Genomic DNA, 10,360 nt, shown 5'->3' on the forward strand with positions numbered 1-10,360 from the left:
TGAGTGTGTGTGTGTGTGTGTGTGTGTGTGTGTGTGTGTGTGTGTGTGTGTGTGGTGTGTATGAGAGAGAGAGAGAGAGAGAGAGAGAGAGAGGCTTTAGCCCTGTTCTTCAGAAAGAAAATATTTCTGTTTAACTGTGGCATTCAAGGCTGCCATGAATAATCCATAAAGGGTGTGAAGGATTGAAACTTTAAACAGGTCTTATCTCTGCCTCCGGAGTATGAGACTGTTGTCAGTCAAGAGGATAGAGAAAGAAAAAGAAGGTTGTATAAAGTCAAAGGGAAAGAGACCGTCCACTGCAGTAAACATTGAGACACAAAACTCCACAATTAGTATACTTGTTCTCTAATTTGCACAAACTGCTATATTTGAGGGTTTTATATATGAAGACAGTATACACTAACAAATGCTTTACACTGCTCTTATCCAGATGAAAATTTAGAGATTTTGATTCAATATTGTTAAATCTAAATATTTTCTCAAGGATTTTTTTTTTTTTAAAGAAAGAATCCAACCCCCATTTTCTTTCTAAAGTAGTTTAAAACTTCCTTTTCATCGGGTGCTGATGACTATACCTACAGTTCTAGCACCTAGAAGTTTAGAGAAGGAAATGGCCATGAATTCAAGACCAGTCTAGAGTACAAAATGAGTTCCAAGCAAGCCTGGGATACAGCATGAGACCCTGCCTTTAAAAAAAAAATTAAAGGCTATTTATCTGCACATCATCCCAGCATTACCTCCTCAGGAACAAGAGAATTAAGAGTGAGTGTATTCAAGCAGTGTGTGGAGGTCCGTGTCTATAATCCCAGTCCGCAGGAGGCTGAGGGTAGAGGGTGGTGAGTTTTGAGGGCAATCTGGGTTTGTATTGAGACTCTATCTGAAAAATAAAGAAGATAAAGCAGATAAAGTGAAGCAGAGACAGATGACATTCAGCACAGCAAGGTGACCATGATTGACACATCCCTGTATGTCATGGTGAATAGAGAAGACTCTATTGGTTACAATCCAAAGACACAAGCATTTGAAGAATTGCTCTGGACAGTTACTGCAACTTTACCATTATGCCACATATACAGAGAGGGCGCAAAGAAATCTTACAATAAATAGGAACTACTAGGTGTTAAGAATTTAAAAATTAACAGACATTGAGAAAGTAGCTTGTGGAACATATGGAGAAAAAAAAATCCTGAAAAATGTACCCAAGTCTGCCCTCTTACCCATGGTAATGTAACCTAAATTAATTTCCATAGAGTAAAGTCTTTTTTGAGGCTAGAAGAGTGATACTTCTCTTCTTGATCTAATGGGGACCTCTGGGTCATTGCCACGCCACTCCATCTCCACGCCCTCACCAGGCAGCGGGGCTGCAGGGAGTTCTGAACATATACATACAGTCTTTGTTTGGGGATTTTCTTTTCAGATCTTGAAGGTAGTTCTGAAGGAGTTGTCTGAAGCTAAAAATGATCCAGAACAAAGAAGCAAAATCAGAGAGGGTTATTAATTGCTTCTTGTTTAAAAAAAAAAAAAAAACTGTAGAAATCTTGAACTGCATTCCAAACTGTAGCACACCCTGCCCCCACACTCCCAGAAGTTGGGCCTGTTGAGGTGGTGCCCAGTCATCTTTCAGAGTGACCTCTTCTCTGATTCCCAGCGTGCGCCTTCACAGCATTGCTTCCTGGGTACAGCTGGGGAATTGCTTGCTTCACACTCTGTAAACCAGCACCTCCCCAGGGTCATGACTTCCCAAAAGCCTTCACTGATCATTTAGCAGTTTCCGGGGTCTCTTCGTTGCAGCTCTGCCCCGGGGAGATGGATCACCAGGGAAGGGTCAGCCTAAAACATCTCTGAACTTTAAGTTTGGCAAAGATTTTTGGGAGCAGCATACTTAGAAAACCCCACCATTAAATACATCTTAACACTTCCATTCAACCAATTAAATTGATTATCCAGGATCTTCCTATGCAGGTTTTAAACTTTTTTCATGATAAGAAATTTAGCTTTTAGGCTCTTAAGTGGCATTATTCTTTAGTGTAAAATAAGCAAACTAACTTAAGTTGACATGTTATAATGAAATTAGAAATAATATAATTGTTTTGCTTTGACACTTAATGATTTTGATATTTATGCTTTTAATTACCACTTTCCCAGAAATGTATTAAATCTCTGTAGAACTAAATGCAGTGAGGCGATATAACATCATTCATCAGAATTCTTCAAAAAGCATTCTAACAAACAAAATCCATAGCCAAATGAAAGGTTGATATCATGTAACTACTGGGGGCGGGGGAATGTGGTTTGGTATCTCATCACAAGAAATTAAGATCACGTGATTTTTAAATGTGTCTGAAGGCCAATTAGAACCCAAAAAGTTACTGGGGGAAAAGTAATCAATAATAGTATTTTCAAAGAGAAAGACCCAAAAGTAAATGTTGTTTGTTTAAACCCCACTTCCAAATGAAATGGAAATATTAGACTGCTTTAAGCCACTTGAGGTTAATTTTAGGTAACAGAATATTTACTTATTTTTCTGCTTAGTACAGATTTCATGAATATGCATTAGGCTAGTACAACATTTAGACCCATGTGCCTCCATAGCAAGCTAGCAACTCCCCCTCATAAAACTAGAGTACTCTCTAAATGTATTATAAAATGCTCAATATTGCTATGCCATTAAATAGTAAACTCAATCCTGCCGGTAAGAGGAGAGAGAGGAGATTTCCTGGGGACATGGTTTATCCTCGTATTAACTATGCCATTAGAAAAGCAATTTACTACATAGAGGAATATTAATGGCTTTACATTTTCTTCAACATTTAAGCCAGTATTAGGCAAAAGAGCATGTTCCCATGTCTAAGACAAATCCAGAAGGTTCCCCTCTATCATTGCGTGGCCTCCACTGGTGACACTAATTCCCCCAGTGATGCCTTCTGGTTCCTTCTCCTATCCCTTCAGAGTACAAACAGTGCTCAGTAGTATTAAAGGGTCCTCTAGACAGAAGTCACTTCTCAAAATGTCTCCCCTTCACCTTGCCATTAATTTGCTGTTCAACTTTAGGGCAGATGCTCACTGCGTAGGGAACCAATAAAACGAGAGTATTGGGATGAAGCAGAAACTAGGAGTTAACTCTGATCTCTTCTAGCTTGAAATCATTATGATTCTGGAAACGACTTTTCTGGTATTCTAAAACCAGTGCAACTTTGAGATAACGGTTCTCACTTTTGCTTGAGCTTATTAAGGATGATACTGGAAATTGTTTCAAACCAAACATCTGATACATGATTAGGACAAGATTTGGGGCAAGAGGAGTTGTCACCGCCCTCCAGGCTTTGACAGACACAATTATCACTCTCCCAGTTTTGTGGTTTTTTGCAAAGTTCTAATATTTGAAGGGCTTATTTTTTAAATCAAGGATGTATGCACAAAAGTGTGTTCTGCCCTCATGTCTCTGCAGTGTGAAGTTTAGCAGAATGTTACGGTTCACGAAGACTGTATTTCACACTCAGTGGCAACTTCACATTGGTTTTTACCTCTTCATATACTTTTTGCATCTGAATCTCTTAGTGTTCAAACACTTTATGGATTTTTTTAATACATAACTTTTCCACCTATTAAATCCAAATATCCAATCACATTCATAACAACTACAAGAAGATATCCTGAAATTTTTCTGCACTTTTTTTAAATTGTTTAATTGTCTACTCCATGGATCCTTGCTTCTAAAACATTTCACCAGTTAGGATCTCTTCAGACCTTCCCCACATATGCCCACCCATACACACAAACCACACAGTGAGCTATGAATTAGCAGAAGGTGAATATGACCCAGGGGAGCCAGGACTCCAGGAATAATGTCCATGCAAATGTTTCACTCCAAGCCAAGGCAAACTTTAAAAGTACCATTTAAAAAGCCCATAATGGGCCAGTGAGGAGTGAACAAGAAGTTTCGTAAGTGTTATGGGCAAATGCAAATAAGATATTTCATTCTGTGCATAGCGATAGTCTACACCACGGGAGAACAGGAAGCTCCTTACCCTGTTTTCTTAGCTCCAGCTGAAGGCCAGCAGGGTTTTGTTTTGAGTGTATCCCTTGAAGCTGTTATGGTTAGTTATGCAACTGCCACAGCCTTAGATCACAACTAGATCCAGGCTGGGTTCTGTGATCCCAAAGGCTGTCCCCAAAGATCCCTACTGGTCACATTGCAGTAGGACCAAGGACTGAACAAGGTCATGCCTCCACCCACTTACAACCTATTGACTGTAGTGCAGTACTGCAAGAATCCATATTTTTGCTTGGTAGAGTTTTCCCTGAAAGAAGTTGAGCTAACCAGAATTTTTATTTAATTTTTTGCTTTCTTACTGACATAAGTACATGATCAATCATTCCAGTTACTTGTAAGAAGTCAACTTCCTTTTCCCTAGCCTTCTACTATGTGGGGATGTATACACCTAGCCAGGAAAATGCTTCAGCATTTGAAGAACTCCCTTTAAAATACAAATAATCAAACCTCTAGTTTGAATTTTCCTGTCACAGTGGAAAACAGTTCTGTGTAAGTACACACACAGTAAGTGTCCTTGTGAACTTAGTTGAAACACATGATTGTCATAAACAAGAAAAGAAAAGAAAAGAAAAAAGAAAAAGAAAATCTTCTTATCTCACCTACAATAAATTTAATCCTTTAAATTAAATTAGAATATGTCACATGGGTTAGATAGATGACTCCACCATTAAAGGCTGAGGCTCGTTTCTGAAAGGATGAGTTTGCCATGAATATGCTATAGACTAAAACACAATGAGTGTTATAGGACTGTATTTTTAAGCAAATGCACATATGTATCCGTATGCAGTGTCCATGGAGCCAGAAGATAGCATTGGATCCCCAGGAGCTGCAGTCACAGGGAATTATGAACATCCCTTGTGTCAAGTGGGAACTAAACCTCTGGAAGAGAGCCAAGTGCTCTTAACTGTTGAGCCATCTCTACAGCCCCATCACTAATTTTTTTCCAATAAAATCTTCTGGCTATCTCCTCGGTACTGTCAGGTCATCTGTTCTCCTTCTCTTTCTAATTTTAAGAGTTTATTATTCATTTCTTTACCAATATTATTTTTAATGTCTTAATAAAAATAAAGTTCTCACCACTATAACCAAGACCAAAATAACTGTTACTTAAAGAACAAAATTAATTTTCCACTTGTGTAGCAACCTGGATATAAGGAGCTTCACTGTTGAGGATGTGTTCTCCTTCCTTTTGTAGCTGAAGTCTTTAAGAGGTTGTCCTTGCTCACAAAATTCAAGATGGCTCATGTTGTGTCTGCCTTCACCAATACTAATTCATGCCAGTAGGTGTGGTGGGGGGAGTGGGGCTTGCCTTTTAGCAGTATAAAATGGAAGGTGCATATACCTGTTTCATTCTTAGCCCATTGGGTTGAACTGAATCTCATGGACAAATACAAGGGAGACCAAGAAATGCAGCCTTAGCTGGGGTCCTTGCACCCAGGCGAAGTGCCATGAGATTTGTTACTTACAGTGTCAGGAAGATTATATGATAAAACCATTGGCCGACTTGGCCACATTTCTCTCTTGTGGAGTTGATGGTCAACTCCATCATTGCTTCTTTTTGACAATAGCAATACACACACACACACACATACACACATATTGGCCTTTCTATGCTCATTGTATTCTAGTCTCTTTTCCCTCCCATCCTTAAGCATGAAGCCTTCCAAGTTCCAGGTCTCTGTGTCACTCTCTTTGTGCTTCCTCCATCGTGTGCCATCCCCTGCAATATACAGCTTGCCCATCACTTCTGCCTTGGCTTCCTAAATCTTCCTACCCAGAATGGACACATTTTCCTAAGGCTTAGGCCTGAATCTCCTATTGCACAATCAAGAGGATGCCCAGCCTTCCTCTGCAAATCACTATGTCCCAACCAGAGATCATTCCTTCTCAACTGAGGCCTGCCTCTCCCAGCTTGTCCAATTTTCATTCACAACAGTACCCTTGTGTTGGCACTGCCACGCAAGCTGGAAATCCACTTTCGTTATCAGAACTTCAAGATAGTTTCTCCATCTCTTTCTGATCCTTTCAAGTTTTGCCTGCCCTGTGGTTACTGGTTTTCACTTCATATCCACAGAAGCTCCACTTTCACCCCATATCCACAGAAACTCCGCCTTCTCATATCTATGAAAGCTCTGCCCACATTAGAAATTCATCATCCTAATTATTCTCCTGCCATACACTTGTTCCATTCACCTTGACATCTCTTAACGTTCCATTCACATAACTTTGAACATGCTCTGATTCCCAGTGCTGATGAAATAACAGGAGAGAACGGTAGCCATGGTTGGTCCCGTAACTCTATGGGTCCTCACAAACCTACAAAGGAACATTTGTTACTACTTTAAAATAAACATAGGCGAGTAAGTGAACTGCCAGCATCACAGTTTCTCTAGTAACCAGAAGACTGAAGAGTAAAAACCTAGAGCCTAATCTATACTCACTTTACAGCCCCTTCTCTATAGCTCCCTGTCTGCACTTACTGCAGCGATTCTGCTGTTTTTCACACTAGGATTTTCTTACCTTCTTACTCTTCATGGTTCTTAGCTACTTCCTACTGACCAAAACATACTTATCCTTCAAAACCAGCTCTTTTAAAACTCTTTTGTAATTTTCCTAAGTAGAATTGCTTTTTCCCATTGGTCTGTAACTACAAGTTTTGTTGTTGTTGATGTTGTTATTATTGTTGTTGTTAACATCTGTATTAGTCAGGGTTCTTTAGAGAAACAGAACTGATAGGATACATACATACATATATGCATGCATACATGCATACATACATACATATATACATTCATACATACATATATACACACATGCATACATACAAACAAATGGAAATGACTAGAGTGGCTTTCAGATTATGGCCCTACTATTCCGATAATGGCTTTCTCCCAATGGAAAGTCCAAAAGTCCAGAGCTTGTTCAGCTCATGAGGCTGTGTATCTCAGAAGGCCTTTATTTACTATATGATGGAATTCTGAAGAGGTAGGCTCTAATGTCAGTGAAGAGGTGGGTGAATGCGGGTGAGCAGGCAGAGAACAAGAGCTTCCTTATTCAATGTCCTTTATATAGGCTGCCACCAAAAGGTGTGGCTCCGATCTAAGGTGGATCTTCCTACCTCATAAGATCTGGATTTAGGGTGGGTCTTCCCACCTCATACGATTTAGGTGTACACCACAGCCTGGGTTGTAGTTAATTCCAGTCAAGTTGACTACCAAGAATAACCATCTCACCTTCTTTTAGCATTTAATTCATATTACCTTAATAATTTAGTTGCTTATCTTCTTCCCCTGATCTCTAGGATATAGTCCTGTTCTCTGTTGTGCCTGTAGTGGCAAATTACCTGGCACAGAGCCCAATACATATTTATCTGCATGGAACGGGCCTCATAGTACACTCAAATGTTATTAAATGGGCATTAAAGATTCCTTGTGATTATGGAAAAGAAAGTAATCTCAGGAAAATGTGGAAATACAGAGGACATTGACTCTGGGAGTATTATTAACCTACCACCTCCAGTAGACTTGAAGGGGGAACAGAAGCCAGTGGGGGGATATTTGATATCACTGGTTTCCTAATTAGGGAGACCCTTGGGATCACCAAAAAGCATTTCGGAAATGAGAGCCCGTTTACTGAGTCAGGATCCAATGGGATAGGTGCCCGAAGCCTGTGGTCTTAGGACCAGTTTCCAGACTATGTTCTGTGCTTGACTAAGGCTTGATAAATGGCTTGACTCTGCTTACCTTAAATATGAGACATGAACATTTGGGAACACCTCCCCAGAAGTTGCTACTTAGCTAAGTTTGGAAATGACAAGACTTAGGTTATCTTGAAGGTCTCCTCAAACCCTGATTTTCTGAAATGTATGGTTAAAAAAAAAACAAAACTACATGTTGACAGAACAGATGAATTCTGTTCCTTAGAAAAGGAGAGAGTGAGGATATGTGAAGGGGTCACATTGCAAAGGTGTGTGGTTAACACACATTTTAGAAGAATTATGTAGTATGGCCCTGGGATCAGGATGATTAAATACCGCCTTCTCTATTTGTTCAACACACCCCAACTTTTCATGTATTTCCATATTCTCACTTAAGGTTGAGTGCATAAACACATACTTTAAAAATTACCTATTATGACAGTAACTGAAACACATGCTTAAATGCCCACCATATCTCAGGTGACACACAGGCATGTGTCTCAGGTGATACACAGAATGAGACTGTTCTAAAAATTTAATGTAGTGATTTCAGATCACTTCCTCCATGAAGCTCTGTCTTTCCTGAAGAATTCTGGGGATTTCACTATGCTATCAACTTGAGCACTTACTGATTTATTTTTCATTCATTTTTGTACTAATAATCTATTTCCTAAATCAACTGTATGCCCAAGAATTTAAATGCAAAGTCTGTAGGATTTTTATCTTCTCTGTAGCACCTCCTATTTCCTTATGTACAGCAGATACTCAATTAATGCTGAACACACACACAGTTGCTCTGTTTATTTGGCCATGCCAAAACTGATTATAAGATTTTCTGTCTCTGGCTGATAAGTGAGACATCTTAGTTTATTTTCATTTTCTTGGTAGAATACCTCAAATAAGTCCCCTGTACATCATTTTTATCCAAAGATACACAATCTTAATAAATGTGTCACAGGGAACATACATGAGTAGAACAAAGAAAGACCAACTACTGGAGTCAAATCATCCCCAAATCTGTTTTTCGAGTGCATCACTTTCAGGCTTTTTTTTTTTTTTTAAGTAAGAAAAAATAAAAGAAGGCAGTGAAAATCCTCAGGATCCATTGCTGTTCCAAATCTCAAACTCCTTTGGCGCACAAAACGAGACCTTAGAGAGTGTCTGTCCACACTCTGTTTCTCTAGCTTGGCAGAGACTGATGGAAACCCAAAGTAAGTCTTCATTCTGCCAGAATGTTTCTAAATCACTTATGTGTGGGACTTCTCTGACAGCTCCTACCATGGACAGGTATTCCATAGGGTTCTACCAAAGTATTATGATCTGAGGGGTGCCAGGGAGGCTCTCTGCTCTGAACAATCTCATCACCTTTTTTAAATATAATCGGCCACTGCACAAACAGTCTGTGTCGATTCTAGTCTTGGTGAGACTCAGTAGAAAGTAGAGAGGTTTCAATACCGAAAGGTGGGGTCATCAGTGTCTGCAAGCACATGCCTGTCTTCAGTATCAGAATCGGGATTGTCTTCCAGAGGCTGACTGTCCCTCTCCATGTGATCTGTAGACATGACACAGCCTCCTTCATTTCCAAGCCACCTCCCAGTGCCTCTCCCAGGAGAGGAACTACGGTGCTGGTGCCTTTCACTCTGCACCTCATCCCTGGGTCGACTAGGGTGTTATGTCTGCCAAGTGCAGAGTGATTGGCTTTAACTGATCATGCATTCCAGGGCACGTCTAGCCCCTCGCCACTTCCACTCCCCTGTGGCCGGGACAAGAAGCTCTGCCAACGGAAGCAGCCTCTGTTCTGCAATTAATCACTCCAAGTCAAAGTGTGTTTGGGTACTCTAAGTGATAACCCTCGAGAGCTACGAAGTGGCTGATTTGTGTAGCTGTTGAAATCTGGGCTGGGCGAGGAGATCTTAGGTTGTAAGTAGATATCTTACTTAGGCACAGAATAGGGGAAATGTCCCATTTCAGGAAGTAGAAATCATAGGTCCATTCATCATGGAATAACTTTTAAGGAAGAAATCCCGATATATAAGGAGTCAGGTCATCTAAGCCAAGGGTAATGTTGTGTTCCTGCTGCTCTGCCTTGTGAGAGGTACTGAGAAGAACCTGAGGGCCATGAGTGCAGAGGGAGGAAGGAGGATAGTAGTCAGGGGTTGGGAGGTCAGACTCCAAGAAAAGAATGGAGCTAAAAGTATGTGTATGTGTCTACATGTGGCCCCACTGACTGCCTGTGATAAATGGGTCAGACTCATGCTTTGTTTTATATTCTTCTTCATGGCTTTTCCAGTTTACCTCCTCTCCCTTTGTCAGTAACACGAACGAATCAGACATGTGCTCATCAGCTGCTGCAGTGAGGAGGTTGTCTTTCCACTGAGGAGTAGTGCATTGCGTCTTTTTTCTACTTTATGACAGTGCAGAGTGACTTTCATAACAATTAGTCATGTGCTATGTGTAGTTCTACCATTAAGAATTCAGAAATGCCTAGTGAGTGAATTCTGTCAAGAAAGATAAAGTGGTAGCTGTTCCCACAGCCCTCGTAGGTCTCAGAGAGTAGTGGAAGGTCACTTATTTAGAACTGTGCCTAGACACTAGCTCAGTTTCCTCCA

The 10,360-nt window shown here is 40.3% G+C and overlaps 1 protein-coding gene across 13 annotated transcripts in view; it reads left to right on the forward strand.

Moving 5' to 3' along the window:
* The window catches only part of Fmn1 (formin 1), a 370,679-nt gene that overhangs the window by 346,947 nt on the left and 13,372 nt on the right, over window positions 1-10,360 (forward strand). The window lies entirely within an intron of this gene.

This window comes from Mastomys coucha, unplaced genomic scaffold, assembly GCF_008632895.1.
Source record: "Mastomys coucha isolate ucsf_1 unplaced genomic scaffold, UCSF_Mcou_1 pScaffold15, whole genome shotgun sequence".
In the NCBI taxonomy this organism is placed as follows: Eukaryota; Metazoa; Chordata; class Mammalia; order Rodentia; family Muridae; genus Mastomys; species Mastomys coucha.